The sequence below is a fragment of the Microcebus murinus genome, chromosome 2, assembly GCF_040939455.1.
Source record: "Microcebus murinus isolate Inina chromosome 2, M.murinus_Inina_mat1.0, whole genome shotgun sequence".
Lineage (NCBI taxonomy): Eukaryota > Metazoa > Chordata > Mammalia > Primates > Cheirogaleidae > Microcebus > Microcebus murinus.
Genome location: NC_134105.1, coordinates 46,405,564 through 46,419,093, shown reverse-complemented (window position 1 = coordinate 46,419,093; position 13,530 = coordinate 46,405,564). Strand labels below are relative to the sequence as shown.

Sequence of the window (13,530 nt, the reverse complement as noted above, 5' to 3'; positions counted from 1 at the left end):
ACCATAAAGCACATCACAGAAGTTACAGCAGTAATGTGCCTCCATCCTGATTCCATTTTTAGACGTGTATGCTTTATGCCTGTTGATAGCTCCAATCAAAGTGGAGCAAAGTAGTCAATAGAATTTAAAAGTGGGCCATGGGAGCAGCCACAGAGGTGCACCACCCTAAAGGCTGTCTCATTTGCTCCTATGGTTTTTATTTTCTTCAGGTCTCAGAGTGGTTCTCTGAGAAGCTAGCAGGGCAGGTATTGTTCCCTGTTGACAGAGAAATCAAGTGTTGTTGAAGCAGTTTCTATGGATGACATAAGGAACCACTATTTTGGCCTTAGATCCAGGGCCAAGTAGAGTGTGTCCTCCATGAACCTGGGAAGCAGGTTTGGGGGACAAATGTGGAAATACTTCCCATCCTTAAAAGTACTCTTTACCTTAAATCTTCCATCAGATATTGATTCTCTGTTTCACATTGGATTTAACTATGTGGTAGGTGTGATCTTTTCTTACAACTAGATTGCAAGCTTTTGGTGGGTCCTGGGAGAGTACTTTATAACAGGGAATCAGAAATGTCACATACCTGTTCAACCTCTCTGTGTTTGGCTGCTGAGAAGAGACAATGCCCATACAAGAAAAGGCCAGGTAACAGTGATACTCCATGGAGCTTTGACACAATGCCAATGCAGAAAAATGAAAAAAAAAAAAAAAACCCTAGGAAACTAGGCTAATCCTTACAAAAGGATCTCTGTTTCTCCTAAAGTGGTGTCTTAGTCTGTTTTCTGTTGCTATAACCCAATATCTGAGACTGGATACATTAAACAGAAAAATTTATTTGCTCAGGGTTCTGGAGTCTAGAAAGTCCAATAGCATGGTTGGAGCTTCTTGCAAGGGCTTTTGTACTGTGTCATAATATGGTAGAAAAAAAGAACGGCAAGAAAACACCTACCAAATAGAGAAAGCATGAGGTGCTGGGCACTCTATAGCAGTCCATTTCCTTAATAACTAAGCTAGTACCACAGTAATGACGTTAATCCCTTTGTGAGACCTTGACCCTCCTGACCAAGTCACCTTTCATTAGGTCACACCTCTCAACACAGCAGCATTGGGAACCAACTTTCAAAGTACCCTATAGAGGGGACAAACACTCAACCTATGTAATTTCAGAAGCCTAAAGCACACAACATGCCATGAGCCATGGTGCATATCCTTCCTGTTTCTTGGGATTCAGAGAAAGGCCAATGAAGTTGGCACTGTGAGGATGAGAAACAGAGAAAAGGATGGGGGTAGAATATTTGGCTGGAGCCAGCCTAAGCTGGCTGAGAGAGCCAAGAGAAAAATGTGTCTGGAAGAAATGGTTGGGTTTTTAATGTGTTTGAGGAGGCTTTGGTCCTTGCCTGGTGATAGCAAGAATAGGAGTGACAGCCCCATGCATGTGCACTTTTTTGTAACCCACTGGAAAATTCCATCTCTAGAAAACAGGCCAGGTGATAGTCAGAGAATAAAACCAATCAAATCAGGCCTTAGCTTCATAAACTTCCAGGGCCTTGTCTTCCATTTTGTTTCCCCAGTAAGATCGCCCAAGTAGGAGACTCAAACAGAAATTGATCAAAATACACCATGTGTCTCAGTTTCCTCATGTGTAAAATGAAGGATTTGTCGAAGTCATCTCTAAATTCCTTCCCTGCTCTGCTATGCATTGTCCATGATCCTGAATGGGCAGGTACTCACCCATTTCTAGGGGATTAAATGTAAAATCACTGGGACTCATCCTGACCTAAGAGATGCAATGGGATCTAGGGCCAAATAGGGTTTGAGCACAATTAGCCAGAAACCTGGGCAATACATGACCTATAATTGATTTTCCTGGCCATATAAAATATCTCTTTTTCTTTTAAAACTTTTTGGAAAGTCTAAAATCTGAGCCCATTTCCTGTCCAAGTATGACATGAAGATTTTGTTACACACACTTTTGTAACTCTCTTACTTCTCCATCTATTTTGAAGGCTCTAGGCCCCCTTAACTCTTTTTGTATCAGTGCCTGAAACAGGATGTGCAGGCAATATAACATGATCTGTGGCATCATGGACTAGGTATGGATTTTTCTAAATGGCAATCCAGACTGTGAATCTCCTGCCTACCACTCTTCTTCAAAGAGAAACAGACACATACGGGCTGGAGGATAAATTTACAATTGGGTTGGAGGACGAGAGAATTATGGCAGAAAAGAGCAGAACAACCATGATATCCTGACGTGTTATGGAAGTGTGCCCCACTGGGATTGCATGTACCAGGGAGAGGTTGAGGAGAGGGGCCTTCCTCACAGTGTCACACATATTTATAGACAGGGGGTGGGGGCTGGCTAGGTGGATAAGTAGCAGGGACAACTCCCTGGGTGAGGAAGCAGCTTGCTTAGAACAGGAAACTCCAGACACCCCTGGTGCCAAGCTGTTCTCCCCTTGAGCTCCCTGAAGCCTACTGAGCCAGCTTTTTGCTAAGCCAGCAGAAAGGAAGGGGGGCAATGGTGAGTGGTCAGGGTCATCTGGATTTGTGAGTGCTCAACTCCTTACTGTGATTTAGAGAGCAAGACATTTAAACCTGCAAAGTCTCTGTTGTCTTCCTCTAAAACAGAGGTATGACAGCAGAAATGTCACTATGTGGTGATGAGGATAAAATTGGAAGCCATGGAATCCTGTCTGTGTCACAGATTGACAGCAATGGATTTAAGGGGGTGCAAGGCAAAAGTGGTTCTATTCCCAGCCCCACACACCACAACACACTCTCTGCACTATCTTTCTGACTCTGGATGAAATTCCAGGCAGGGTCCATCACTTTTTAGGTTATTCTTTCATAACAAATGTTCCTATGCTCACATTTATTCTTAAGAAGAGTCCTTTTGGTCGCTACAGTTTACAACCCAATAAGGACACAATTTATAGAACTCCATACTAGCTGATTAGCTCCCCCTTCCCCACCCAATTTCAGAACTGGAAGGTTTCCAGGCAGGGTGGGCAGGGGTTCAAATACCTTGTCTCTCTGTACCATGTGCTCCACACTTCACCACCACCCACCTCATCCTCCCACTCAGGTGATCTAACAGGGCCAGGGCCATCAATATGCAGAGCCCTTAGCTTAATATACCCCTCCCACTCCTGGACATCTGCAAGTTCAGTGCCTCTTCTGGCCAATTATCCTCCCCAGGCAATCCTATTGTTGGCATCCAAGATGGTCCCAAGCTGGCTGCACCCTTGTTACATCATGAGGGGCCATGCAGTGTCCTACTGAGAGAGCTCACCACTGTTGGCCTCACCCAGTCTCTTGCCTGTTTGAAGTTCCAGGCCTTGGTGTGGCACTGATTCTTGGTACCCCGGAGATTCTAGGAAGCACAGGCAAAGACCTCCATTGATACCTCTGATTACAAGTCAGCTGGTAATCTTATTGTGGTTCCCTTTATTGAATAAACTATTTTACTCATGCACCTTGCAAGTTTTTCTTTCTCTCTGTCATCTTCTATGGTACTCTGATTACACGTATACTGTATTTAATGGTGTCCCATATTTTTCTGAAGTCCTCTTCATTATTCTTCATCCTTTTTACTCTCTCTTTTTTAGATTGCAAAATGTCTATCAAGCTATCTTCAAGTTTTTTTATTCTTACCTCTTCTAGTTTACATCTACTATTGATCCCTCTACTAATTTTTAAGAGTTCAGTTATTTTACTTTTCAACTCCAAAATTTCATGGTTTTTTTTTTTTATAATTTCTATCTCTTTATTGATACTCTCTATTTGATGCGACATTGTGATTGTATCTTCCTTTGCTTCCTTTCCCACACTTTTATTTAGTTCTTTGGGCATATTTTTAATTAAGTTGCTTTATAGTCTTTGCTATGTTTCACACCTGGGCTTTCTCACTGGCAGGTTCACTTGCCTGCTTTATTGACTAGGTTTGGATCACACTTTCCTGTTTCTTTGTATGACTTCTAATTTTGTCTTATAAATTATACATTTTAGATAATATAGCAATTCTAGTTAATGATTTGTCCCCGTCCCCCTGGGATTCTTCCTGTTTGTACTTTTGTTTACTCACTGGGCTGGCCTAATTCCCCTAAAGTGTAACGTCTCTGACATTAGGTCTCTGAGGACACAGATTCCAGTGTCCACATAGTACAGTAGGATAACATTGGTTTTAGCAGGGCTCTCTTTGTCTTTTTCTTGTTCTTTATTAAGCTGCCTGCCTCTGCAGATATTACACTCAGTTCTTAGTCTCCAATAACTACCACCCAATTGCTCTATTGTTTTCATCCATGCCTGGGGAATAAATTGGTTCACAAACTGATCCAATTCAATTTGAGCTTCTCAGGAACAGTCTTTGAAGCCAGTCTTGCAGATTTGTTCTGGTCACAGGAAGGCTCTCCTTAGCTGTCTCTCTCCCTGATTGCCCCTTGTAGACCTCTAGCTGGCCTATGATGTAGCTTATTTTTCTGTTGGAGCTATAGGCCTCCTTTTAATTGCTTACCACCAAATCCCTATTGTTTGGGGCATCAGTCTCTAGTCTTTGTGACTAACCTCTTTCCTCTACCCTCTATCCTGTATCTATGCCATATGAAAGGTGGGGTGCAACCCCGGCCCAGTGTTCTCAGCCTGCTGTCCAGGGGTAATGTTTCTGTCCTCCAAGAAGGGGATGGATAGAGGAGAATATCCCTGGATCTCTCAATCTATCTTGCCTAGAATGGAGTTTCTGCAGCATGGAGTTTTGGGGGGAAGGTATGAGGAATGCTTCCAGCCTTTCCTTCTCAAGGAGATACTGGTCTTCAACTGGGAGCCAAAAAAGTGTCCTTGGCCACACCTATCTAGAACTGATCTTCTGTCACACTGAGCTGGGGACTGGGAGAGGGAGTGGTTATTGCTAAAAGGCCACAGACTTTTGCTGTTTCTCCCAATGTCTGGTAGATTTTTCTTGAAGAAATTGTCTTCACTAACTTTATGTCTTTGGAATAATTGTCAGAGATATAAATGGCTGGGGTTCTATAAGTAATTTTTATCAACTATGGGTTTTTACTAGGAAGAGATTCTGTGGTGCTCATCATGCTGCCATTATGGAAGTCATTTTTCTGCATTATCATTTTTAATGAAAAATATTTTTAAAAATTATAAAGGGAAAGAGGGAAATAGCAACCCCAAATGTTCATTGATGTGAGAATGGGTCAACAAATGGTGGTGCAGTAATAGCACACCATCTAGCTAATATTTTATTTTTTCCTTCTTATCATCACCTTCTTTGAGAATGATTAGCTATTAAATTGAATGAGTTAGAACCACATGTATCAATCAGGATAGATCTCAAACACATTATACTGAGTAAGAAGAAAGCAGTTGTGAAATAATTCTTTTAAAAATAATGTGTAAACATTAGAAACATAGCATGGATGCATAACAGCTATAGTAAAACAGGAAAATGTGGACTGCAAGCACACAAGTTAATCTCTGAAGTGTATCTGTCTCTGGACTTTGGATAGGTAGAATGAGACTTCAATTCTCTTTTTGTTATGTTTTTAAGAAAACATTTTAAACAGAATGTGTATCTCTACGTTGAGTACCTCTGCGTGTACTATGCTGTGCTATTCCAGAACTGTGTTTCATGTTTTGAGTTTCGCAAATGATAAAGACGCGAGCATGCTGCCTGGCATATAGTAAGAGCCCAGGAAATGTCAGGGGCTGCTGTTGGTCATCACTGTTGACCAGGCACAGTTCCAATCACTGGAGGAGAAGGTGACTGAAATACATGAACCCAAATGTCTGGGGCGCTTTCTGACATGCACTGAAACCGTAAACCCAAGAGCCCCAACGACATTGGAGAAAGATGAGCTGTCCACATAGAAAAGAAACCGCTTCTAGCCCAGCCTTTTCCAAGATCCAGATGTTCTCCCCAGAATACAGAGCCAGGCATCCTCAAAAGGCTCAGCACGGGGCGGGGCGCTGAGGGGAGGGGCGGGGTTGAAGGCGGGGGTGGGGGGGACGGGTGCGGGAAGTGAGCTGTGCCAAGCAGGGAAAGGGCGGGGCGGGCGGTAGTGCAGGCAAGTGCAAGCACTAGCGGGGACATTTGCCTTCTCAGGCTGCGGAAAAGGAGCGGACATCCCAGGCCCGCTCGCGGCGATGGGCTCCCTGGCGGCCGCCCTCTGGGCCTTGCTACATCCCCAGACTCTCCTCCTGGGCGCAGTCGCCTTTCTGCTCTTTGCTGACTTCCTCAAAAGACAGCAGCTAAAGAACTACCCCCCGGGGCCCTGGCGCCTGCCCTTCCTTGGCAACTTCTTCCACCTGGGCTTTGAGCAGTCGCACCTGACACTTCAGCGGGTAGGCGCGGGGGATGGTCCCTAGCCGCATCCTGACCCTAACTCTGATCTGCAGGACCAGGGGCATTCCAGGGATTGAGGTGGGGGTAAGGCAGGATTGAAGGCTCTGTGGCTAACGCTTGGAAACAGAAAAGCCCTGCTTTCAGCTTCATTCTCCTGTTTCTCCTGTCAACTGGTATGATTCCATCTGGCCTTTCTAGGGATGGCGTGTTATTAAGAGTACTAGGCACGTGAAGTCCCTTCAGTCACTTAATTGCGTGTTATCTTGTTAAACAGTGTTGGAACATGTTATTTACCATATGATTGCCTTGATCTTTTTTATATTATCCTTAAAAATATAATAGTTCTTCTGGAGGCTTCATTTCCAGTATGTAAGATGGTAATAATCCTACCTAAATCCTCATCATTTCCCAACTGGATAAATCTCACCCACACACTAAATGATCCCCTGTCTTCAGCCTCCTACCCTGCAGTGCACTCTCACTGAAAAAATCATTTAAAATGTTAAGAAACATTCTCGTCTTCCTTTACCTTTTGTCCCAATACCTAGTCTACTTTTTAAATTTTCAGAATCCATTGCTCTTTGAATTGATAATTCCAATTTTCACATTATTGTTATTGGAAAATCATATCTAATAAAGGTTTTAGTTATTCCCCCCTAAAAAATAAATAAATAAATAAATAAATAAATAAATAAATAAATAAAATGTTATTCCTCTGCTTAAATTTTCTCAGTGCCTCCCACTGCCTCCCAGTGTTCAGACCCCTTCCTGGGACACTTGGGTCCCTTCTTTACCTGGTCTCTTTCCACCTCTTTATAATCATCTCCCATCAGGGCTCTCTGACCTTGGTCAGTCTGAATTCTTTAAAGTTCTCTCAGACATCAAACACTTTCTCAAGAATCTTCAGCTGGTTTCCCTGCCACTCAGCACAGGTCCTTTGCTGAGAGACAATGACAGGTGGTTATAAAGATTAAATAAAAGAGTGAATGATTGACATGGCTTCTATTTGGTGCACAACATGTATTAGTTCCCCTTTCCCTACACATGCCTGGGGTATTTTAAACATGTGACTATATACTGTATTCAAATACAGATGGGAGAATACTTACTACTCTGGGAGAAAACCTCAGTTGATAATACTAAGTGACAGGATTAATCACAGAATTTTAAAATTAGGCTGCTAAACCTGTCCCCTTATTTAAGAAATGTGTTGTTTAATTTCTGAATATTTGGAGATTTTCCTAGTATTCTTCTGTGAATGATTTCCAGTTTAATTCCATTACAGTTAAAGAAACAATTATTTTAAATTTTTTAAGGTTGATTTCATGACACAAGATGTGATTTATCTTGATAAAGGTATCATACATGTTTGACAAAAATTCAACTGTTGTTGGGTGGGGTTCTTTATAAACATCAATTAGATCTCCTTGGGTAATGGGATTGTTTAGTTGTCTTATATCCTTACTGACTTATTATCTAATGATTCTATGATTTACTGAGACAGGCTCATTGAAGTCTCCAACTACAATTGTGAGTTTATCTATTTCTTCATTCAGTTTTTGTAGTTTTTCCTTAGTGTATTTGGAAGCTTTGCTGTTTATACATATCCATAAGATTGTCATGTCTTCTTGGTGAATTCACCCTTTTATCATGTAATGTCCCTCTTTACCCCTGAACTTTACTTTATCTAATATAATATAGCCACACCAAACTCTCTTTTGATAAGCATGTGAGTAGTATAAGCTTCTCCATCATCTTACTTTTAACCTACTTATAATATCATTATATTTGATAATTAGGTCATTTTTTCATTCCAACAATTTCTGTCTTTTAATTGGTCAATGTAGATCATTTATATTTGATGTAATTATTGATACATTATGATTTCAGTCTGCCATCTTATTATTTATTTTACATTTTTTTCCCTGCTTTTCATTGTTCTGTTTCCCTTTTGCTGTCTTCCTGTGGGTTACCTGAACATTTTAAAAATAATTCCATCTCATTTATCTGTAGTGTTTTTGAACATATCTCTTTTTATTGTTTTATAATTGGTTGCTCTGAACATTAAAATTTGCTCTGTAGATTATTGCAGTCTACTAGTGTCAACAATCCACTACTTCAGGTGACATACTGATACCTTACTACCATTTAAGTCACTTTACCCTTCCCATTTTGGTAGTATAATTTGTCTTAAATATATATCTCTATATACATTTAGAACCACATCAGACAATATTATAATTTTTCTTTTAAATGACAAATGCAAATTTTGAAACCTCAAGAGAAGAAGAGTAGTTGATTGTATTTACCCATTTATTTACCTTTCTTGTTGGTACTCCTTCACTCCTGATGAGACATCCGTTGTCATTTGAATTGTCATTCCCATAGGTAATGAGTTTTTTTTTCAACCTGATTTCAAGAAATTTTTCTTTGTTTTTAGTTTTCAGCAGTTCGATTATGATAGGTCTTGGTGCTGTTGTCTTTGGGTTTATCCTCCTTGGGTTCTTGAACCCGGGGATTTGTCTTTTCCCAAATTTAGAGAGTTTTGGCCATTCTTTCCTCACATATTTTTTCAACCTCACATTCTTTGTCCTTTCTGGGACTCTTCAACACTGATGGCACAAATAGTAGATCTCTTGTTTTTGTACAAGTCTCTAAGGCTCAGGTTTTGTTGTTTCCAATCTACTTTCTCTGTGTTCTTCAGATTGGATACCTTCTACTTATCTGTCTTCAATTTCACTGATTCTTCCTTCTGTTATTACCACTCTGCTATTGAGCTGGTCTATTGAATTTTATTTGTGCTATTATATTTTTCAGTTCTGTTTTTTTCCAAAATTTTATTTTTTACTTTAGGTTTATAACCTTTTTTTAAAATTTGAGAATATTACAGGAATATAAACACCTGGTTACATAAAATGCTTTTGTGCTCTTTGAGTTAAAGTTATAAGTGTGCCCGTTCTGGAGATAATGTGTATTGTACCTGTTAGGTGTGAATTTACCCATCCACTCCTCTCCACTTTACCTGCTTGATTTCCAATGAATGTTATTTCCATGTGTGTATATAAGTGTCAACCGATTAGTTCCAATTTAATGGTGAGTACTTGCAGTGTTTGTTTTTCCATTCTTGTAATATTTCATTTAGAAAACTGATCTCCAGTTCCATACAGGTTAATATAAGATGTATTAGGTACCATTTTTTTTTTTTTTATGTCTGAGTAGGACTCCATGGTATACATATACCACATTTTGTTAATCCACTCATGTATTGATGGGCACTTGGGTTGTTTCCACATCTTTGCAATTGTGAATTGTGCTGCTATAAACATTCGAATGCAAGTGACTTCTTTATAGAATGCCTTTTTTTTTTTCCATTGGTCTCCAAAGGAATTGCTCGATCAAATTATAGTTTTAGTTCTTTGAGGTATCTCCACATTTTCTCTAATGATTGTTTCCTTGGCTGTGCAGAAGCTTCTTAATTTGATCAGATCTCATTTATTTATTTTTGTTGTTTCCACGATTGCTTTTGGAGTCTTCATCATAAATTCCTTGCCTAGGCCAATGTCTATATGAGTTTTTCCAACATTTTCTTCTACAATTCTTACGGGTTCATGCCTTAGGTTTAAGTCTGATACTGGCACAAGAACAGACACATAGATCAATGGAGCAGAACAGAGAACTGAGATATAAAACCATCTCATGTTGCCATCCAATCTTTGACAAAGCAGGCAAAAACATAAAGTTAGGGGAAAAATGCCTATTCAAAAAATTGAATAACCGCATGTATAAGACTGAAGCAGGATCACCACCTCTCACCACTCACCAAAATTGACTCATAATGTATTTTTTGGTTATAAAATTTCCATTTGGTTCTTCTTTATAGCCTCTGTCCCTTTGCTAGGATTTCCTATGTTTATTTGCTTCAAGAGTGTTTATAATTGTATATTGGAATATTTTTATAACAGTTGCTTTAAAATCTTTAATGTTCTATAATTCCAACATCTGCATTATCTCAATCTTGTTGTCAACTCATTTAAATTGAGATTCTCCTGGCTCTTGGCAAGGTGAGTAATTTTAGACTACATCCTGGACATTTTGTGTATTATGTTATAAGGTATACTCTGGATACAGTGTAAATCTTTTAGTATATAGCCTATTTAGATTCTGAATACTCACAGTTGTGAGCTGTGGTTCAAATGTCTATTTAGGTTACAAAGCTTCTGCAGTCCTGTTCTGGTCTACCCCACTTTATGTTACCACTCCTACAGGAGTCCACCTCACAGTCTCATCAGTGCAGGCTGGGGAGAAGGATGATGGAAACTGACGACAGGGAAACCTCTGGGTAGGGTCCTTTCCACAGAGGGATGGGAGTCAGAGATCTGCCAACATCTGCTCATGAGGAAGTATACCTGCTTATTACTATAGGAGAAAGGTGGAAATCCTAACTCTATCCCCTGACACCCTTCCCAGGAGTCTCTATACTGAGTTCAGGATTGGAAGTCACAATTCAACTCACAGATTCTGCAGGGAAGGGACACATGATTGGCTGTTACTTCTTAGGTAACGTGAAAGACAAGGTTCCACCCATGTTCTCCACTGCTGCCAAACACTGTAGGACTGCAGAAGTTCACTTATTTTCCATGGTGTTTGCTTCTGGAACAGAGGTGAAAAGGGTAAAATGTTTCTGTCCTGTCAGGCTATTTTTTTTTCCTGTCTTTGGCCAGAGAGAGTAGGCTTTTCTTGGAGTTATTTTTGTCTCTGTCAATTGGTGTCATGATTAATAGAAGTAAAATGGGATGCTTTTATTCAGTCTTGTCTGGAATACGAAGTTTGATCTGTGCCCTTGCAGCACTACCAAGATAGAGGTGAGCAAAGAGGTTAGATGCTCCCCCTAATGCCACAAAACTAGCTAGTGATGAAACTGAGACTAGGTTCTTATTCCTGGCCCAGTGACTTTTCATCACACTGTTTATTTTTATTTTATATAGGTTGCCATTTGAATATTCCTTGGTGTGAAATACATGAAGTTCAAAGGTGTGATCTCATTAAAATTAAATTTACATTCTTGCAATTGGAAAATATTAAGCTCTAACTCTAATAACTGTCTAATAGATCTTGCATTACAATTTTTATGTTAATGCTCATTTAATCTTCATGACAGGTACGCAAATTAAATATTATCTGGTGGCATTTCCATTTTACTATGGAGTAAACTGGCTGAGAACAAACAACAAAGTTATTTGCCAAGAATATTCAGCTACACGATGGCAAAACAAGGACTTGAACCCAAGACTATTTAACTCATATACCTATTCTCTACTTATGCTATGTGACTTCTCACAATATAGTTTGAGAATACTTGATTTATTCATGGGTTTATTTCTTCAACATACATTTATTAAGTGTTTACCATATGCCAGGTATAGTGCAAGACAGTGTATGATGAAATGTGTAGTATAAATGCTTGGTAACCAAATGGATTATCAGGAGATGGGATTACTGTGAAAGAGAAATTCTGGGGATACCTTTTGTAAAATGCTGGAATAAATAGAGTTGAACTTTAAAGAAATATTCGATGTTCTACCAGTAGCAAAGCAGAGTAAAGGGATAGGAGATTTTAAATGGGGGGATGGTCTGAACTAAAACACAGTGAGGGAACGGTGAAGAAACTATTCTCTTTGTATGGTGTGATGTGAGCTTTTCTCCCCAACTCTCACCCCAGCCCATTTTCTACACTTTCCTTACTATAGCCATATAGCTTATTATAGAAACACTTATTACTATTTAAATGGCAGGAAAAGTCATCAGACTATGGTGGGAGAATGGTAGTTAAGATTGATAAATTTCTTTTAAGAAAGTGACCCCAAAATACAGTGATGTGACCAAGATTGAAATTTATTTCCCTTTCACAATGGGGTTCAGATTTAGGCAGGAAGTTCAGGATAGGGAGGCTGCTTTGTAACACAGTGTCATCTAACACCTCCAGTTCCTTCTATCTCACTGCTCTGGTCCTCCACCAACACCATCATGTATGAGTTCTGGCCCATGGGGAGGAAAGAGGGGAGGTGGTGATTAAGCCAGTTTCATTTAATGAAGTGACCTAGCAGATGCACAGATAACTACCCTGGTGTCCCACTGGCCACAGTCTAGCTGTGGCCAGCAAATACTTAGGGAGCTCCATCATCACGCAGAAGAGAGGGGAAATATATTCATCCTTTCATATAAGGATGCAACCTATAGAATGTGTTGCAAAAAGCCCAAAGCATTTATATTAAGTGGAATCTCTCTCAATATTATATCTTGGTAGTGATGGTCCAATTTCTTCTCTCACTAATCCTTCACTTCTAGTTTTGCTTTATTCTAAACATTAATTTTGCTCCATTGTATTTTTTAAACTCCTAATGCTATATTTGGAATTTTATTCCTGATATTAAATTTCCTGTCTCCTAATGCTTTTGTTTCACTTTTATAGCTACTATTTCAATCCTTTTTTTTTTCTTTTTCTGTTTTCATTTCTTGTTTTAAGCCTACTTTTGCTTTCTGAACCATCTTATTTTTAATCTCTTGTGTTCCCTACTCTTCTTCTTTTTAACAATTTGTTTTATGATGTTCATAGAAATGTATACTATGCCAGACAAAGTCCTTTCAGAGGCCCTCTGCATTATTGAATCCTTGTAAAGCAATTGGCACAATGACTGGTACAGTGAACTTCAGAATTGACAAACATCGCCATGATCAATCGTAGCACTCCAGGGCATCATTTCACCTATCTAGATTTACATGGCTAATAAAACCATAAAGTTTTTTACCCAATCTTTTTGAACTAGAAATATATATAGTCAGAGAGCTGGTAGAAAGAGAATGAGGAAGAAGTTCATTTCAGTAAAGAGTAATGTAGTTCTGAATCCCTACCAAGTATTAGCTAAGATTCTAGGTTGTAGACCTTGCCAGTTAGAAGTCACTTAACTTAACTTGAGATTTTTCAGCTCTTCAAAATACAAATTTATTGAACACTCTAGAAATTCTTCTTGTAAGGCATAAGAAGTTCATCCAGGAATTCAACAATGAGAAATACAAAATCTGCTTGATGTGTAGGGTCAGGGAGGGAGTCACAGACACCTGGAGGACACGGAGCCCTTTTGTTTGTTTCCTTGTCCACAGCTACACTCAGTGCAGGCAGATGTAGGCAGGGG

General features: G+C 39.6%; 1 pseudogene; it reads left to right on the top strand.

The window, feature by feature from the left end:
- The first annotated feature begins 6,093 nt into the window (after positions 1 to 6,093).
- Positions 6,094 to 13,530, top strand: part of CYP2J90P (cytochrome P450 family 2 subfamily J member 90, pseudogene) — a 32,865-nt pseudogene continuing 25,428 nt past the window's right edge.